Raw genomic sequence first — 20,684 nt, forward strand, 5'->3', positions numbered from 1 at the left:
AACAAGAACAAGGTTACAGGGAAAAGACAGGAATCCAATGATTGTTTTATGTGGCACTGGTTTAGTTCTGAAGAATGGACGTCATTTAGACATCATGGACAGGGAGCAATACTGGTACTAATAAAGGGACAAGTAAAGGGTACAATAAAGCAGATGATGAAGACACAAATAAATAATTTGGTAACCACAGTGTATGGGGATGGCATGTTTTAAACAGGTTAAAAAGAAATTCTCAAGCCAGCCCCTCAGCTCCAGGACTTCTTCACCAAGTGGCCTTGACCATTGACCTAACTCTCTCTGAGACTCTTTCCACCTATAAAAAGAAGATAAATAATCATCATCTCTGGACAGCTCTGTGAGTAACTGAAATAATCATATTTATCTTCTATAAAAAGAAGATAAATAATCATCATCTCTGGACAGCTGTGGTGAGTAACTGAAATAATCATGTGTGTCTATATGAGTTCTATTACTAGCCAGGAAGGACGGGATTGTCTGGGACCAACAATCCCACTGAGACAAATAAAAAACAATTGAACAACAACAACAAAAAAAAGTTTTTTCCAGAGGGGAAAAAAGTCTATTTGGCAGCACTGGAGCATTATTAAGACAGAATTTGAGCATCACAATCTGGAGGATTAGAGAAAATAAAATCGGTGATCCTGACATCGTGTGGCCTCTTGTTCCCTTGTGAAAATTGCTAGCTTTGAAAGTACAGAAGGTTGACAGGTCAAGAAAGTCAGAGCAGTCCAGAATCCAGGGTTGGAGGGTCAGAGGACTGATGAGTACAGCCACTGATATTCACATGCTGGGATCTTGGTCCCTGATATTGAGGTGGTAAGAACCTTTAAAAGGCGGGGCCTATGTGTCATGGCAGGCTCCACCTTCGTGGATAAACACTGTCTTGCAGGAATGGGTCAGGACTTGCAGAAGTAGATTAGTTCCTGCAAGAAGGGTTTATAAGACAGCACCCTCAGCCCTCCCCCTGCTTTCCTGCTTCTTGTCTTCTTTGACCTTTTCTACATGCAGACCCACCATGTGTTGACACCCATTAAAAGTCTCTTGTTGTGGAATATTTGTTTAACTAGGCGAAGATGTGTTACATTTGTTTATGTTGAGGAACATTGCTTTAACTGTGTAAAGATGTGCTACATTTGTTTGTGCTGCATTTGTTTAATGATGTAAAGATGTGTTGCTTTGCCTGCCTAAGGCACCTGATTGGTCTAATAAAAAGCTGAACAGCCAATAGCCAGGCAGTAGAGGGATAGGCAGGGCTGGCAGGCAGAGAGAATAAATAGGAGGGAGAGTCTAGGGTCAAGAGAAGAGAGAGGGGAAAGAAGGAGGGAGAAAGAGAGGGAGATGCCCAGGGCAAGCCAGCCAGGCACCTGCCAGAATGACAGACAGACACGGAAGAATCAGGAAAAGTAGGACATACAGAATGAAAGGCAAAAAGCCCTGAGGCAAAACATAGATGAAGAGAAACAGGTTAAAATAAGTTATAAGAGCTCATGGGACAAGCATAAGATAAGACCGAGCACTATTAACTAATAATAAGTCTCTGTATCATGATTCGGGAGCTGGTTGGTGGCCCAAAAGAAAGCTTCCTACAGTCCTTCACCATAGCTCAGCCAATACCAGCTCATGGCTCTCCAGTCTCCAGAATTATGAACTAAACAAAACTCCCTTCTTTTATAATTACCCCACCTGAATATTTTTCACAGTGACACACAATGGACTGTTACAGCACACCAACTTAGAGGGGCCACATTCAGCGCAAAGAGTATGTCAGATTTGGACCAACTTCCACAGAGAATGGAGTTGAAGCCAGGAAAATCTGAGTGAATTAAGATTCTCCGCCTTTTGGTGTAACTGCTGCTTAAAGAAAAAGAGGCAGTGTTCTCTGGGGTAAGCACAACCCAGAGCCACAAATTAGCTTTCCATTTTTTCATGCAGAATGCCCAGCATGTGATCAGAAATGACCAGACAGGAGCTGGAGAGATGGCTCTGTAGTTAAGAGCACATATTTCCATTGCAGAGGACTGAAGGGATCCGCTTCCTGGAACCCACTGCTGACTCTCACCTGCGTAACTCCAGCTCCAGGAGATCTAACACCCTTTTCGGACCTCCACAGGTGCTGCACTCACATGCACAAACTCATCCTCAGATGTGGATATAGACACATAATTTAAAAATAAAATCTTTAAAAAAGAACGAGACAAGAGAAAATATAATTGAGAAAAAATCTAAGTTAAGAAATAAGCAAACAAACAAACAAAAAAACAAAAACAAAAAAACTTGAACAGACAATGAAAACAAACACAGCAAATCCGGACACTGGAGACAGCCGATCTAACCTTGAATAAAGGTACGAGTATGCTCAAAAAATTAAACCGTAAGATACTACATTTTCATCAGAGAATGGAAACTATATAAGAAAGAATTCAGTGGAATTCTAGAACCCAAATGCACAGTTACGGAAACCGAGCATCAGTGGTCGGGTATACAGCTGAGGAATTGCAGCTGAGAATGGGTCACCCGAAAGACAAGGTCAGAAGGATGGAAATGCACACACGCTGACAGATGAAAGCCCCAAGAGCTGAGAGGGAGAGACACCAGGGACACAATAAAGAGATCCGGATTATGTGGTATTCTGAGGACAGAGACTGGAGCGGGCGCAGTAGTTGAGGGAATGGCAGAGACTTACAAAATTCATGAAAGGAATCAAGTCACATATTCTAGGACCCCGGGGGGATTTGTTTTAAAAGGAGATCTAGTCATAAAAAAAAACTGCTACTAAAAAAAAAAAAAGAGAAAAAAAGAAAAGAAAAAAAAGAACCAAAGGCAAACAGCAAGATCTGCTGCAGAATATGTTTCTATGTCTTCAAAAATAATGATCCACAGCTCTGGTTTTACAGGCCGGAATTGACTGACTACCAAAAAGAAGTAAGTGTGTGTACGTTTGTTTCTAGATGTCAAAGAAAACTGGATCTAGGAAGTGTTGAGAGCATTTTAATTAGGACTGCTGTGATAGAGGAAGAGGTACGAGGTGGAACGAGGCTCAAGTATGAACACAGCACATGCAAATGATCTTCATGGCCAAGAAGAGGGATGCAAGGTCCGGTTCAGGAGGAAGGGAAGTTCTACCCAAGCTAACCTAACCAGATTCTTGTTGAGAGCAGCCCAGGCCACTCATCATCCCCCTGGCGGATGGTGGAAGATGAGCAAGCCAATTAATAACGGATGCTGAAAGTGAGCAGAGCGGGAGGGTGGGCAAAAGAGATCCGGTCAAACTGAAGTGGTGAGATTCTTGATAAAATTAGAGGATACAGGCCAGGGGAGATGCTTAGTGAATGAAGGACCTGAGTTCAGATCTCCGGCACCCACATAAAAAGATGAGTATGGCAGCACACATCTGTCACCCCAAAGCTGGAGGGTCTGAGACAAGTGGGTCTCTGACATTCACTGGCCAACCAGAGAGGTCCAGGTTCCGAATGAGACTTTGTCTCCAAAGATAAAGTGGAGAGCGATAGAGGAAGGCATGAAACATCAGCCTCTGGCCTATCACAGGTGTGCACACGTACATACATACTCCTCCCATTCCACTCCCACCCCATACACACATAGGCAAAGCAGCGATTTCTAGCTGAAAAAGCATATGAGAAACGCCACTAAAATTTGGCCAACAAGATCTTTTTTTTTATTGTAGCTGTTTTCATTTATTGTTTCTTTCTTTGGTTTTGCTACAAATTGCTCTACCTCTAAGCTACATACACCCCCAGATTCCCAGAAAATATTTTAATATACTGAATGAACAGCCAGTATATATCACTTACACAATGTATAGCTTTACTAGTGTTTTTTATTGGTAGGTGGAAAAGTTAAAAAAAAAAAAGACACAAAAGAAGGTAAGAGGGACAGAAATAAAATGATAATATAGAAGAGGAGAATTAAGAAAAAAATAAAGGAGGGAAAAAACAGAGAAAAATGAACCCACTGGATTCCAGCCACTGGTCAGGATTAGAGGGCAGGGGATAACCAACTCAAGGACAAGTCGAAGGATACTGGATTTGCTAATTAGCCATTGTTGCTTGGACTGAATTCCTGAGCATACTCCATCCTCAGACAAACCCAGATTTACATGCAAATACAGCTAATGTGCTCAGAGTATTTACTATTAAATATGCATTCAGAAGCAGAGTCTGGGTCCACTTTTCATTCATCTCTCCTACCAAAAATATAAAACTGACCTTCCAGCACATTTCATTCATTCCTCACAATGAACTTGGGAGAAATATGGAACTCTTGGAAACTGTTGTAATTGTTCATATTTTGTGGCCTCATGTTGGAACTCATATAGAAAATAAAAGGCCTGCCCAATAAACGTGCCTCTAAATATAGTCTATATCATTTTAACCATAAGATAACCCTGCTTTTCATTATGTCAGTAAAGGGGGTGTATGTCAACATGTGTATAGTGGTGGGTTTTAAAATGCTAACCAGTTTTACATTAACTTTTTCATCTGCTAAGATTTTTCCAGAACACCAAGCAACATATCAAGGTACTTCACTTGGTAAATAATGGCCCCATCTTTACAAGTGAAAACAGGTGGTTTAGATGAGGAGAGAATAGGATTCTCCCTGAGACAGTGCCCATCCCTAAAACCTGGGGATCAAGGTCTCAGAGGCAGCCACTGTGGCTGGACCATTGCTTGCTCTGCAGGCCTTGGTAAGATGAGATGGGGAAGGGGGAGTGAAGGGCACTGAATTCTATTCCTGACAGCACACTCTTCAATGGGCAGGGTCTAATTAAGGAAAATCTCCATGTCTTCATTTGTTTTGGCAAAAGCTTTGTGCCTGATGCTGTTAACTTCTGCTTGACACTGTGGACTAAAATTGGTCCAAAAAAAAAAAAAACAAAAACAAAAAAGATCGTGGGAGACCATAAACAAGGATGAGAGCATAAATGAGAGACTATCTTCATGCTGGAACAGATGCTCCTGGGAGAAGAGACGTATTCTGGGGTCTAGATGTCCACTTCTAGGTACTAATGACACACTGAGCTTCCTAATCTTAGAGAGGAGTGTGCTCAAGAATTGATTACAAAGATAAATCCCAGACATCTTGAGAAGCTAAAAGTCATTAAGACATGGTTGCCACCCTCAAAGACTTCAAGCCAAATTGGAAAACTGGGAGGGACTGGAAGAGTTAACTAACAACACGGGGTTAGTTAATAAAACAACAACAAAAGACAGTCGTGAAGAAATGTGGTTTTAATTTCCAGATGAATGGCCCAGCTAATACCGCAAGAGAATGGATGGACGACTTCAAGCTGTGGTGGATATGAAAACTTTCATGAAGGAAGTTGGAATCAAACTGAGCCTCACATCTGAGTAATAATCATCAGAGCTATGTGTGGCCACCAGCATCCTGTGCTTCAGATACGTACCTCCTTAGACAATAGCGAGAATCCTCCTAGGGTTGGTACTGTTGCCTCCATTTTGCAGAAGAGAAAAACCAAGATTCATTAAGACCGTGTAATGTGGCTCAGAATCAGGATTCAGACTCAAGCTCACCCCATAACCTATTGCATGGCTACTTGGGGTGCCATAAAAGGCCTCAGTAAAAATGCATGGTGGCTGGCTGTACCAAGCATACTGTAGTGGCTGAGAGAGCAGTTAGAGCCCTCAAGATGGAAATTTCTGGAGAACAGAATGGTACAGCTGTACAAGTAAATGAAGCCTGCTCTGCCGAGAGTCACCAAATTATAAGTAGCAGGTGCTATTGTAGAGCTGAATTAAAGAGGACAGAACCATTCGATTCAAAATATTTCTCTCTGCCCTATGTGTGGCTCATCAGCACTGAATTCCTATTGAAGAAAAGCACCAGACCTCCAGGAGTCTCCATTCTGAACCCAGAGTAATCTACATATGATTTTGCATAAGTTTGCATATCAAATTCGAAAGCTCCCCTTGATTATATACGATGTTAATTAATTGACTAGTGCATCCTCTAGCAGTTTCCCCTCCCGGGCCTCCTCAGCCTGGTACCCACCTAAGGTGCACACTTCTCACCACAGGGAGAATCAGAGGCCATCCTGGCAGAAAACAGTTGGCCCCGCTGCTGATCAGCCCCTGCTCGAAGGCTTTGGAGGAGAAAGCCTGCCCAACCTTGTCCAGAAGAGTGACAGTGAGCACCTGCCCTCATGATCCCTGCCCGCCCTCCCCGCAGCTCAGAGGCAGAGAGGAAGCGTCCCACGAAGCCCTTGCAGTTTAAATGATAACTTAGGAGACAAAGGAGGTGGGGGAAAAAAGTAGCTTGAATCACCTACAGAAACAAAAGAGGAGCCAAAGATAGAAGCGAGAAGAAGGACACCCCAGCCAAATTGGGCTCCGGGAAGGCTTTCAACGCTTTTATCTTTTCTTTGTTCGTCAGCCCGTTGAAAACTACTAGAGACCCAAAGCCCTAGCATCATGGGAAATGAACAGTGCCCCCTCACCTGGAAGGAGACCACAAGCTCCCTAAAATATGGAGGAAAGGACCATCCTGCATGACACCCACATCAGTTCCTGAATTCCTCTCCGGCAGGCCCCACCTGCATTCTCAAATGTGTCTCTTATCAGACAGACTGCATACTCTGCCCAGGCAGCAGAGGTCTGTTGTCCAGAGTTGGCAAAATCCAGGACTCTCCATTGCTAGGAAGCTAGGTATGACAGCACACGCCAGTGCAGAGTTTCCTAAAAACTGAAAAGGGTCACCCTTTTAGCATCTAAAATGCCTCCCACCTCAGCTCATTTTTGGAATGTAAGAATAGCATCAAAATGCTGCCTCCCTTTGAGTTCAGAGGACAATTGCATAGACCAGTGAAATAATTTTATCAAGTAGGGGCTGATATACAGAGAAAAGAGAGTTCATTCTCGCCCTCAAATAACATCATGCCTGCAGACCACTGTGGGCTGGTCTTCTTTGTTTGTGTTTATTGGTTTGTTTGTTTAGACAAAAGTTCCCTATCTGAAATCCACCATGTAGCCTAGGCTGACCTCAAACTAATAAACCTCCTGCCTCAGTTTCTTGAATGCTAGAATCAAGGCATGTACCACCACGTGCAGCTTATAAAGCCAACCTGGAAGGCAAGCCAGATTGGATTATTTGGGAAATTCTGGAAGTAAAAGAAATGTGTGTGAAGAACCCCACAGCCCTTGATCATGAAGGATTGATTAGTAGAATTGCCAGAACTGATATTACTAAGGAATTTGATTGTAGAGCTGTCTTTTAACTAATTATGTGCTTGGTTTTGGGTCCCTGAAATGAGACTTGGATTAATTCCATTTGGCAGGCAAAGAAGTAACAAGCTAACTATTTGGGGGAGCTGAGAAGATGGCCCATGAGCAAAGTCCCCTGCAAGCATGGGGACCTGAGTTGAGGACAGTAAGAGATCTCAAAAAAACAAGGTAGAAAACACCTAAGAAAAGAGATCCAAGGTTGACCTCTGGCCTCCACACATATGCACACAAATGTGCACACACACATACATACACACACACACACACACACACACACACACACACCAAAAAAGATTGCTATTACTTACAAGCACTGAACTTGCAAAGACAGAAAAAGTACAACTATAAAAACACAATTTTTGTGTTAGAAATAAATATGACTACCATCATTTGCATAAACCATTACCATTTATTACCTAATTAATATACAACAAAACAATAATCATGAATATTATTGCTAGATTAAATTTTAACATTTATTTATTAAACCCTGAAATGTTTATGTAAATGTAATGGGACAAAGTTATTAATAGTCTTGGGCTTTCTGTTCCTGCTACCTCAAAAACATATTCTAGGTTCCTGGACTCAGGTGTTCCCCACCACACACACACACACACACACACACACACACACACACACACACACATACACACACACACACACACACACACCCCCTTTCCTTCTAAGGGGGGCTCTGCCTTTGCTGGGTGTGTGACTGGGAGCTTTTGAGAAGTCAGACTTGAAAAAGGAATGGAAAATAGAAAAAGACAGAAGCAATAGAACTCTTCAATAGTCCTGATGGGTGGTTTCAGACAATATATAGGAGAGAGACTCTGGAAAAGCAAGATAATGTAAAGAATCCATCATATTGGAAGGTGAATAGTGCTGCTGTGGGCTTTGAATCTAATTCATGGTGTGTGGTGGTTAGAATAAGAATGGCCCCCACAGGGTCATGTATTTGAGTGCTTAGTCACCAGGGAGTGGAACTGAGTGAGAAGGATTAGAAAGATTAGGAGGTGTGGCTTTGTTGGAGGAGGTTATCACTGGGGGTGGAGCTTTGAGGTGTCAAAAGCCCATACCAGGCCAGTCTTTCTCCGGCTGCTGCCTGCAGTCAGGATGTAAAGTTCTCAGCTACTGCTCCAGCACCATGCCTATCTGCTCCCTGCCATGATGGTCATAGACTAGGAAAGGATAAAGAAAAAGAAAGGCGATAATGGGTACCTTTTGGCGGGCCCTGCCAAGGTGTGTCACTAAACAAACACACCATGACGAACAGACTTGGTGCAAGAGGTTTGCTGGGAGAAGGGGAGAGTGAAGAGTGAAAGGCCGTGTCAGAGTGGCGACGAGAGAGGCAGACAGACAGAGAGACAAGAGGAAGAAGAGAGGCGAGAGAAGAGCAAGAGGGGTAGGAGAGAAAGAAGAGGCAAAGGAGAGAAAGAGACAGAGGGTGAGCTGTGCCTGATGGGCACTTTTAAAGAGTGCACATGTCTCATAGGTGACAGTGGAAAGGCGCCTGGTGACGCGTGATAACGTAACTGCTTTGGCAGCAGAGGCAGGCTGCGGCGGCGGCGTCAGCGTCAGAGACTGACAGACTAGCCCTCTGAAACCATAAGCAAGCCCCTAATTAACACATTCTTGTATAAGAGTTGCCTTGGTCATCGTGTCTTTTCACAGCGGTGAGAACAGTGACTGGGACATGGTGTCTGAAAGGGTAAAACAACCGGAAGTATTGAACAACTGACTTTTGGTTCCAAGGTTACCTCTTTGACTAAAGTGGAATCTGGACTACATGTGGCCACAATTTCAGTGGGGTTGCATGTGTTATTCCTTCTCAGCTTGTACTTAAAACATACCAAACTGCTTGAAGAGAAAATGGAAAAATTTCGAAGACATGGAAAGAGAAATTGGTCCATCACTCCTATCTCTAGCCCTTTCCTCCTCTCCAAGAGCCCCATGATGCTAATATAGTCTTCTCTGTCTAGACATTGGATTAGGATTCCTATTGCTGGGACAAAATACCTGAAATCATAATCTCAAAGGGGAGAAAGGTTTACTTTGAATCATTGTTTCTTTTTTTTTCGCCCCGAGACAGGGTTTCTCACTGTAGCTTTGCGCCTTTCCTGGAACTCACTTGGTAGCCCAGGCTGGCCTCGAACTCACGGAGATCCGCCTGCCTCTGCCTCCCGAGTGCTGGGATTAAAGGCATGTGCCACCACCGCCCGGCTTGAATCATTGTTTCAATCCATGGTTACTTGGCAGTGCAGTGACGTAGTATATCATGACAAAAGCATACAACTAAGGAAGCTGCTGAGAGAGAGAGAGAGAGAGAGAGAGAGAGAGAGAGAGAGAGAGAGAGAGAGAGAGAGAGAGAGAGAAAGAGATAAGGGAGCGAGGAGAGATGTACAAAGAGGAAGGCTGAGATAGACAGAGGGAGGTAAAAGTGGCCAGGTTCTCAATAACCTTTCAAGGACACGTACCCAAAGACCTAACTTCTCCCATCTCTTAAAGGCTAGAGACCAAGCCTTCAACTCATGGATCTTTGAGGAACATTTTAGGTCAAAGCTATAGCACCAAGCAAACCATTTTGTGAGAGCAAATTAAGTCACTGGCCATAGACTCAGAATCAACTGGTCCCAGAGTAACCTGGGTGTTCAGCTTTCTTCCAAAATGGCTGTGAAGATAAAATGAAATAATACAAAGTTCTCATTTAGTAAAGAACCAAATGAATGGGGTGGTGTCTCTGGCAATTGACCTTGGACCACAGACTTGCCCGAAAGATGGAGGGAGGTCTGAAGTGGTCATCCAAATTCAGATGTAGTTGGAAGTTTTCCTGTGTCCTGCAATATACATATAGAGGCTTATATTAATTATAACGGCTTAGCCATTAGCTCATGCTTATTACTGACTAGCTCTTACACTTAAATTAACTCATAATTCTTATTTATGTTTAGCCACATGGCTTGGTACCTTTTCTCAGTTCTGCCTTCACGTCTTGTTTCCTCTGTGCCTGGTTAGCAACTCCTGACTCTGCTCTTCCTCTTCCCAGCATTCCTTTAGTCTGCTTGCCCTGCCTATACTTCCTGCCTGGCTGCTGGCCAATCCGTGTTTTATTAAACCAGTGTACAAAAGCATTATCCCACAGCATTCACACTTCTATTTGAAATGTGAAGTCCCCCTAGGGGATTTTGGGATCCCCTGACTTTTAAATCTGGGAAGAAATCCCATGTACTAACAGGTTTGGGGGCTGGTACCCCTTATTCCTGTCTCACAGACGATCCCGTGTCCTCATCCTGTAGTCATGCTGCTTTCTGACCTGCACCAGGATGAATGCGCCTTTTCTAAGCTCCTTCCTACAATGCCAGCCACACTGAAGCTGTGGAGAGAGGTAGGCTTTTCCTAAAGGTTGGAGGTTATCGAGGAAGTCATAGTACAGTATCATAGACACATTAAAACGGCAACTTTCTTTCCAGCTTGGGGTCCCCATCAGTTGAATGCCTGTCTCTCTCAGAAACTGCCAATCTCAGGGCTTCTGTCTCCCACCACTGTCTCTCAGTACATTGCCCTATACTCACGTTATGCCAACCACTTCTGATCAATCTCTCTCTCTCTCTCTCCCCTCTCTCTCTTTCCAATCATCCTCTAGAGCTGGGGGTGTGGAGGCTTCATTTTTCACACCACACAGGCCCCTAGGGTGGGTCCACGAACACAGAGCTCTCTCCCTTAATGTGAAACGCAGCTGGCTTGGCATGGCATCCCAACTGCCCCTCCTTGCTTGTTGCAGAGATTTCCTTTCTTCCGGATCGAGGCTCCTGTGCCAATAAAGGAGAGGGAGGGGCCTAACGAGAGTTTCCTGCGTGATCCAGATTGTTCCTTCTACTGAGTGCTTGCTTTCTGCGCGGCTGGCTGGCGAACGCAGAGTGCGAGCTGCAGCTTCTCTGCTGTTTCATGTGTCTGTGCAGCAAGAGGAAAGCTGCTGCCCACCTTTCCAAAACCCAGGAAAATAGCCAACAACTTATAAGTGACGACTGCCGTGGGATAAATGGCCAAATAAGTGGCCCTGTGGAGGTGCACTCCATACAGGGGTGCGGACCCCCGGAGTATGGAGCACGCAAGCATGAGCGGAAAGTAGTGGTGCAGATTCACCCCCAAGAGTCCAGCAGAACCTGTTCTCGACCATGCGCTGGGTTTTTGAAGTGATCTTGAGGGTCACCAAGTCGGAGGAGAGTGACCACAGATCCAAGTTCAAGCACGAGCCCCGCCACGCCCTAGCACTGAAACTTTAAAATCGTGGTCTGAAAACTACGTTAACTCACTTCTGGAGTAAGACAGAAGATGGGTGGATGGGTGGATGCATGGGTGGACACTCATCTATAAAAGAGACATGATGGTCCCCGTCCAGCCTATTTGAGGGGTTATTAAACACAGCCTGGTGTTATTACAAGCAACTCACTTTTTCTTCTGCATCCGGAAGAGACACTAGCATTAGATTTCTCCGGAAACACAGATCCCGATGTATTTCTAAAGGGCCATTACTAATAGAAATTCTGTATTCACCCATGATACAAGGAAGCAGGCATCGCAAGCCCCCTCCCCAGCCCCAGGACTCCCTCTTCCCATATCCCATATTTGCCATCCATCATTCCCCACTCTGTCCTTCTTTATCTGAAAGCAGTACTTGTTAAAGGCTCCGTGACCACTCCAGCGATTTCCTTTGAGGATGATAACACTGCAGCCAAAGCTTCATTATTATGCTAATCGGGCTTGGTCTGAGCTGCTTTCATAACTGCCACATTAAAGCATCCCGGGGAGGAGAGACTCCGGGGCCATTTGCATGGTGCTGGATGAATATTAATGAGGAGCCCAGGGAGGAGTTGTTTTTGAACTTGACCATCAGGTGACAGGTGATGGGGCCCAGCTCCTCACACTGCCGTAAAATAAATAAGTAAACAACTGACCAAAGAAGTAAACAGATTGGAAAACACAATTAAGAGGGAGCAGAGCCTCAGTGGAGAGAAAAGAGGACTCGTGCTCGGGAAGACCATGCTACACATTGCCTTTATCATGCCCAGGATACTTGTTCCCCATTTCAGAGACATGGAATTTAGACCTCCTGGTGGTAAAGAGACTGTGGAGAGCTGGCTGGCTCACTCTTGAGTGGCAAGGTTTCACCCCAATTCAGCACACAGGCCAGACAGTGAAGAAGCTGACAACACCAAGTCGGGTTTCACTTCTGGACGTTAATGGGGATGATGCCAGAACTCAGAAAACAACACTTCAAAGCATGGTGCTTTGATGTGGAGACAACTTGGAATTAAAAGGCAATCTTAGAACCCAGACCTCTCCCTGTCCCTTTCTCCACCCTTCACCTCTCTACCTCCTTCTACTGTCCTCAGGAAGAGTTTCCTCCGATGTTCTTTTTTCTGACTAAAGGCTGCTCCTCCACAAGGATGCATGCCATTGTGTTGAATGTAGCCTCTCCAATAGGGAAGAAAACCAGAGTTCACACCATACCCAGAGATCAGGAGAACTTTGTTCTAGATTATTGTGTGCGTGCGTGCGTGCGTGCGTGCGTGTGTGTGTGTGTGTGTATCTGTGTGTGTAAATGTATGAGTGTGTGTTTATGTGTGTGTATGTATGTGTATATGTGTGTATTTGTGTGTATATGTATGTGTGTGTTTATGTATATGTGTATATATGTATTTGTATGTGTGTGTGTGTGCGCGTGTGCATGTGTGTGTATGTGTGTGTATGTGTGTGTGTGTGTGTGTGTGTGTGTGTGTGTTTGTGATAGGTTGACATCAGATGCTTTCTTAATCACTTGCTTATTTGAGACAGTCTCTCACTGAACCTGGAGCTTGCCAATTCAGCTAGACTGGCTGACCAGCATGTCCCAGCAATACTGTCTCTGCCTCCCCCAGTGTTGGGGCTCTTGGCTCTGTATGTGAATGTTGGGATCCAAATTCATGTCTGCACACTTGGCTGCAAGAGCTCTGCGGATGGAGCCCTCTCTTCAGCCCCCATTGTCTGTCCTTTAAGTGCGTTCATCTCCCCTAAAATCATTTACTGGCGTTGCCTGCAGCCTCTACATCCCTGTTCCCCATGAAGAAGAGTCTCTATGCTTCTAAATCTCATTTGGATTTTGGGTACTTGCTTTCCTGTGATGCTGCACGCACATAATAAGATTGCATACCTTCTGCCTATCAATCTATTTCTTCTCAGTTTGTGCCATCCGACTCAGCCCATCTTCAGAGAGCTTGAGGAAGCAGAGTCAATTGGTTGCCTCCCAATTTCTCAGTTGCAGGAAAATATATATAACTACTTCATGTACTGATAAAAAGCTGTAATAAACAACAATTCCATTTGCTTTGTACCCTGAGTATGCCATATCAGAAACACAGACAGACATATCTGTGGCTTTCCACAATGTCAGAATGTATTGAATAGCATTAAATTCACTATTTACTGAGTATTACTGAGTTTACTTGGCAAATGCGGCCACTGACAATCAATGGTTCTTTTATTCCAATCTTTAATACTAATATAAATGCTAGTGTTATACATTACACCTCACACAGAAATGCCTGAGAGACCCGCACATCTTAAAGAGATATCTCTAGACAATTCAATGGGAATGGGAAAAGAAAGGCTCCTATACCAGCAGCATTGTGGACAAGGATGAAGTGCCCTTCCACCCTGAAAATCAGGAAGCTGGGCTAGAGGAAAAGGGCTGTGCCCTTCCCTGGCCCTTCAAGCCAGAGATTACCAGGAGAACCCTTGCTACCTCTTGTATCTTTCTAAAGTATTCTCTCTTACTCTTTTGGGGGGCCTACCACCCAACTCCCAAATAAATCACATGGAGTTTATTATTACTTATAAATGCTTAGCTTGGCTTATTTCTAGCCAGCTTTCCTTAAATTATCCTATCTACCTTTTGCCTCTGGGCCTTTTCCATTTCTTACTTCTGTAATCTTACTTTCACTCTTACTCCATGACTGGCTGTGTGGCTGTGTGGCTGTGTGGCTGTGTGGCTGTGTGGCTGTGTGGCTGGCCCCTTCTTCTCTCGCTCCTTGATCTCACTCTCTCTTTTTCTCCTTCTGTTTATTCTCTCTGCCTGCCAGCCCCACCTATCCTTTCTCGTGCCTTGCTATTGGCTGTTCAGCTCTTTATGAGACCAATCAGCTGTTTTAGACAGGCAAAGTCACACAGCTTCACAGAGTTAAACAAATGCAATATAAAAGAATGCAACACATCTTTGCATCATCAAACAAATGTTCCACAGCATAAACAAATCTTAAAATAATATTCTACAACAATTCTCATTCCTTTGTGCTTCTAGACCAAAGATGAAGAAAACATTTAAAAAGTATAACTGCTTGCTATTCCCATGCATTAGAGATAGATGCTACATTCCATCTCTTCCTCACTGAGAAGTCTGTGGTTCTTAACACTTTCCAATCAGTCCTGAACAACCTTTGTATTATACTCTTGGTTTCACACTTTATAGTAAGGAAATACTCTGGTGTGTGGCTCTCTACAAGAATCATTCTCAGCACTTTCTTTCCTTGTCAACAGATGTCTATCATTCTCCAGATGTTAGCAGCAACCTTCCCTTATTAATATCTGTGTGCTTTCAGTCAAAGGTCTTCCTGTCCCATCTCATTCCAAGGGTCAATGCTAAGTGTAGGTAATGTATGGTGCCAGACTCATCCACTGGCCAGTGACATGATGAGGTGAAATCATATCCTAGAACACAGCTAACACAAAGACTTGTGTGGACCTTAGGAAAGATTCCAGCATTCAGAAAGGGATCAGGAGCCAAGGACCTTGCTGCATTCCTGCATTACATGTTACAACACTTTGAATTATGACAGCTATAGGTAAAGTCAATAACAGATAAGGACAAGAAGACTGTGAAGGAGGCAATAGAATCTTGACTTCCTTGAGCCGCTGAATCTGTCAACTCTGGGACCACCTACTCTATTGTGTTGTTATGTAAGATGATGGCATCCTCATTACTTCTAGGTCATGTTTACCTGGAGGTTCTGAAACCTGTAGACAGAATTATCACAGTATATTCCCAATATCTTCTCTTTTCTAGTCTTTTGTTTCTTTGGAACAAAATGCCAACTCTGTTTGAGCAACCTAACTCTTACTAGATTACATGGTTAACTATGCTAAACATCACAGTCATGTGCCACAAACAATGTTTCTGTCTACAATGGGCCATAAATACTATGATGTGCCAATAAATTATACTGCTTAATGACAACTTAATTGTGTTAATTTATATAAATACACTCAGATATTTGTGTCATGATGAAATCACTTAAGGATGCATTTCCTAGAACAGGTCCATCACTAAGGGTAACTATAGTTTCATTCTATTATCATGGATTGGTCTAGTATATAAATGTGACCCCAGACTACCAATTAAATGGGAGTAGAGGCTTTCTGGATACTGTTAGGAAAGGTTCCTTTCTTTAGAAGAAGGGGAAGACACAAGGAAGAAGGACTCTCTTTCCCAACTGAACATCCCCCTGCTTGGACGTCCCACGCAGAGAGCTACGGCGGCCATCTTGCAATTATGAAGGGCAGTAGGCAAAAGGTTGGTGTGAGTTCATTATTAAAGGACTGTCAAGCTGTTTTTTTAATTACATGGCCATGTAATGATGAGTTTTAACTGTACAGTTTAAGAATGGATTATTTATAGTTCTCCAGTCATCTATCTTCCAAATATTCTCTTGAGTGGGAAAGGAAGAGATGTTATAGCAGGCAAGTATAAGGAATTTACAGGCCCTCATATTTTGTCCTTTGCAGGCCACAGGAGTAGTGAATGCCAAGTAAGGATGTCCTATTAATATTTGTGGCAATTACAAATTACCATGATGATTGTGAGTTTTTATTATGACTTCCGTTTTCATTTTAATTTAATCATCACTAAATTTTTTATAAGGAAGAAGGAAAGCAAGGACAGATTAAGAAAACCTGCAAAATACATTACAACTTTAAAAGATGGAGTTCATTACTCACATGCTTGTAAAATGTTCTCATGAATATCAAATCCCTCATGCTATTCCCCCACCCCAGCCCCACCACCAAAAGAATGAGAACAAAGAAATGGCTGTGATTCGATTGGCTTCATTTTGCTGCAAAATGATTTAAATTCTTAAAAAAAAAAAAAGAAAAAAGAAAAAGGGTATACTCATGAGCTGTGTATGTCCTGGGTGTGTTTGGATAGAACACTGTCAAGGACCACTACTCTGTAACCAAATGACCATGCCAACATTGGCTGCTACCAGAGAGACTGAGTCTGCTACAGGAGCATCAAATGTTTCTAGCCTTTCCAATCAGAGATAAAATTGAGAAAGGTATAATTTTAACTAATAAAGGCTTGAGTAGTTATCGTGGATCATCAACAAATATAGTTGTGCCTGGTAGATATAATCAGCTCAACAACAACAAATGTGATGCTCAATGTGATCCTAATCAAAATCCCCACATTCTTCACAAAGTTTTTTTTTTTTAAAAAAAGCCTCTTAAAATTCTTATGAAACCATAAAAGACCCAGGATAGCCAAAGCAACCCTGAGCAGAACAATTCTAGAAAAAACATATTCTAGAGCTACAGCAGTAAAAACAGTATGGCACCGGCACAAAAACAAGCATGTAGACCAACGGAATGAACGTGTGTGAGCCTAACCACCACCCTTTGATGCCTGACATCAACCCCAAAACACAAACTGGAGAAGAGACAGAATCCCTGGAAACCGTGCTGAGGAAATGGGATGTCCATGCGCAGAAGAATGAAATCGGGCCCTTATCTATGCCCCTGCACACACAAAAAAAATTAACTCCAGGTAAAGCAAAGACTTCAGTCTGAAACCGGAAATGCTGAACTTCCAGGAGAAGACATAGGCAGTACCCTGCAAGACAGAGGTGTAGGAAAGGACTTTCTAACTAGGACTCCATTTGCCCAGGAATTAAAGCCAACAATTGACAAGGTGGATCTCATCAAACTAAAATCTTCAGCACAGCTAATGAAATTAAGGAGTGGTAATCTTTGCCAGCTATACATCTATCCAGAATATATAAAGAACTCTAGAAGCAGAAAGAGTTGGGAAACCAAATAACCCAATTTTACAAAGGGCCTGTGGATCTAAACAGCGAGCATCTTATTTTCCAAACAGAAAAAAAAAAAAAATTGCCACCATCACAAACCACTTTAATCATTATGCAGATTAAGTAATGTGGCTGTGTTGTTTACTGTTCTGTTACTGTGATCAAATGTCATGGCTAAAAGCAACTTAGGAAGAAAGCTAATTTTTGGCTTGCAATTTCGGAGGGACAGAATCCATCCTGTTGGGAGAGGTGTGACATGGTGGCAGGAGCCAGAAGCTAGCTGGCCACATTTTCATCCATTCATGGGAAGCAGAAGGAGAGGAGGACCCTAGTGACATAATTCCATCTCCTAAAGGTTCTCTAACCTTCCCACACAGTACCACCAGCTGGAGTCAAAGGGTTCAAACACATGAGCTGACAGGAAACGGTTCTCATTCAAACCACCACAGTGGCCTGAAGAAGTAATTCCCACATTATGAAAGGGATTCTAAAATAGAAGATGTACTATGTATAAACCATTGCTAGAAGCCAGATGTGTGTGTGTGTGTGTGTGTGTGTGTGTGTGTGTGTGTGTTCACGTTCATGTGTGGGTATGCATGTGTGTGTATCTGAATGTGTGTATATGCCTGTGGAAGCCATGGGTCCATGTTAAGTGTGTTCCTCAATCATTCTCCACTTTGTATGTGTGTGTGTGTGTGTGTGTGTGTGTGTGTGTGTGTGTGTGTGTGTGTGTGCATGTGTGTGAGAGAGAAAGAGAGACAGAGACAGAGAAGGAGAAAGAGAGGATCTCTCGCTGAACTTCAAACTCACCAATTCATCTAAACTAGTTGACTAGAAAGCCAGAGGATTCACACACACACACACACACACACACACACACACATCTCTGCCTCCCAAGCTCCAGAATTTCAGGGACATACTCTCACTGCTGTTTTTTTTACATAGATTATGCGGCTATGAACTCAACTTCCCATACTTGTGCAGAAAACACTTTACCAACCAAACCATTTCTTTATTTCCTAGAGTTTATTTTTTAACATAATTTTTTATGTGTATGAGTATTTTGCCTGCCTATATGCACCTGCACCACACACATGCCTGGTACCCACAGAGGCTGGAAGAAGGCATCAGATTCTCTTGGAGCTGGAATAACAGACGATTGTGTGCTTCCATGTGAACACTGAGAACCAAACCTGGGTTCCATGCAAAAGCACCAAGTGCTCTTAACCACTGAGCCATCTCCCCAGCTGCCATATTTCTTCCCCAAGAGTCAATATCATAGAATGCAAAGAGCACTTATCTAGATAATTGTGGTTGCAATTTTATCCATAAGCAGCTAGCTGTCTTGTTCATATCACCTTTGCCTCTTAGGTATCTCAATAAGTATTAATCCTTCCCAAAGACACATCCGTGTCCCAATTCTTGGCACCTGTGAATGCCATCTTATTTGGAAATAGTTTCTTTGCAGACATAACAGCATTAACATAAAGGAACTCAATAGAAGATCACCTGGATTTAGGATGGGCCTTAAGTCTAGTTACTGATGGCCTTACAAAAGAAAGAAGCTGCCAAGCTAACATGGACGTCGCGACACAGAGGAGGAGGTGATGACAGAGGCAGAGAGAGGTTGGAGTGAATCTATGGGTGCGCTAAAGACTGCCAGCTGTCACCAGAAGCCTGAGCGCTCACGGCAGAATCCCACCGGAACCTCTAGCTGGAAGCCACCCATAGGACAGATGTTGATTTCAGACCCCTAGTCTGCAGAACTGAGCAAATGGTGCCCTGTCGGTTTTAACCACCCAGCTTGTGGCACTTAGGACAGCTAGAGGAACCCATACAGATTTCTCCAGTCCAGGGACACACCTGAAAGAATGGTTTGATAAGAGTCCATCCTGTGGTTTGGGGAGAACTGTTGGGGGAAATTGTTTTGTATTTAAATGACCTCTCTGAATCCTTTTGAGGGGGGTTAAAGCAAGGCATGGTGCTCAAGATCTCAAATCTTTTTGTAAAAATCTGAGATCACGTGCATCCAGGGTGGTAGTGATATGGCTGCTGACTCCTTTTTCATCTGAATTGAGGCACTGAAACATTCAAGAAAGAACTGTTCAAATACCCACGCAGGTTCTAAGCATGTTGGCCCTGACATTATGAGCTGTCTCGCTGCCGTCTCTGAACGTTCCCCCTGTTGCTGACCCTAACTCAAAGGTATGGTTTTCTCTCATTTCTCCATCTGCCTCTTCCTAGGAACACCCTAGATTTACAGCTTGCTTCAACTGTGGTGTATGTGTGCATTCTCGTGTGTGCATGCATGCATTCGAGCATTTGAGCATGCGAGCATGTGAGCTTGTGTGTGTGTGTGTGTATGAGAGAGAGAGAGAGAGAGAGAGAGAGAGAGAGAGAGAGAGAGAGAGAGAGAGAGAGAGAGAGAGAGAGAGAGCACATGCAGGGGAAAGGCCTGAGGAGACCACTGGGTGTTTTGCTCTATCACTCTGTTTTATTCTGTTGTAAGCTTCCATGTGGACACTGAGAACTAAGAGCCCGGGCTTGTAACCAACAAGCCCCAACGTTCCTCCTGCATCCACTCCCCAAAGCCCTGGGGTTACAGGTGTTCAAGGCCACATCTTGTAAATGAAGTGCTAAATGGTCTTATTAATAAAAAACCCGGAGCCAGATATTGGGGTAAAAACCTGAGAGATCAGAAAAGCAAAAAGAAGCCAGCCACATTCTCACCACTTGGAGATCCTCAGCCAAAGAGACCTATTCCCTCTATACCCTCACCTATATACCTTTCTGTTCTGCCATCTCATTTCCTCTCTCCACCCAGCTATATTACTTCCTCTTCCTGCCCAGCTCTGTCACTTCCTGTCTGTCTACAGACTTCCAGAACTTTATGGTTAGTGCTGGGATTAAAGGTATGGACCACCATTCCTGGTTCTGTTCCCAGTATGGCCTTGAACTCACAGAGATCAAGAAGGATCCCTGTATCCCAAGTGATAGGATTAAAGGCGTGTGCTACCATTGCCTGACTTCTATGTTTACTATAGTGGCTGGCTTTTTCCTCGGATCCTCAGATAAACTTTATTGAGGGACACAGATAAAATATTAGCACAACACCTAGCTTCTTCAAATTGATGCTGAGACCCTCACATGTACATAGTGAGCTATCTTACCTGCTGAGCCATCTCTCCAGCCCCACGCCCTGTTGTTTTACTCTTACATTCTAATAAAATGGTCTTGGAACTTCAAACAAATCATGCAGGGCTAGCATGATGGTTGAGCCAGTAAA

The 20,684-nt window shown here is 43.5% G+C and overlaps 1 long non-coding RNA gene across 1 annotated transcript; it reads left to right on the forward strand.

The window, feature by feature from the left end:
- The first annotated feature begins 2,489 nt into the window (after positions 1 to 2,489).
- On the forward strand, positions 2,490 to 7,679 carry LOC143268304 (uncharacterized). Its single transcript, XR_013044065.1, has 2 exons — positions 2,490 to 2,943; positions 5,282 to 7,679. It is a non-coding gene; the product is annotated as an uncharacterized LOC143268304 (long non-coding RNA).
- Positions 7,680 to 20,684: the final 13,005 nt, after the last annotated feature.

Source organism: Peromyscus maniculatus, chromosome 13 (genome assembly GCF_049852395.1).
Source record: "Peromyscus maniculatus bairdii isolate BWxNUB_F1_BW_parent chromosome 13, HU_Pman_BW_mat_3.1, whole genome shotgun sequence".
Lineage (NCBI taxonomy): Eukaryota > Metazoa > Chordata > Mammalia > Rodentia > Cricetidae > Peromyscus > Peromyscus maniculatus.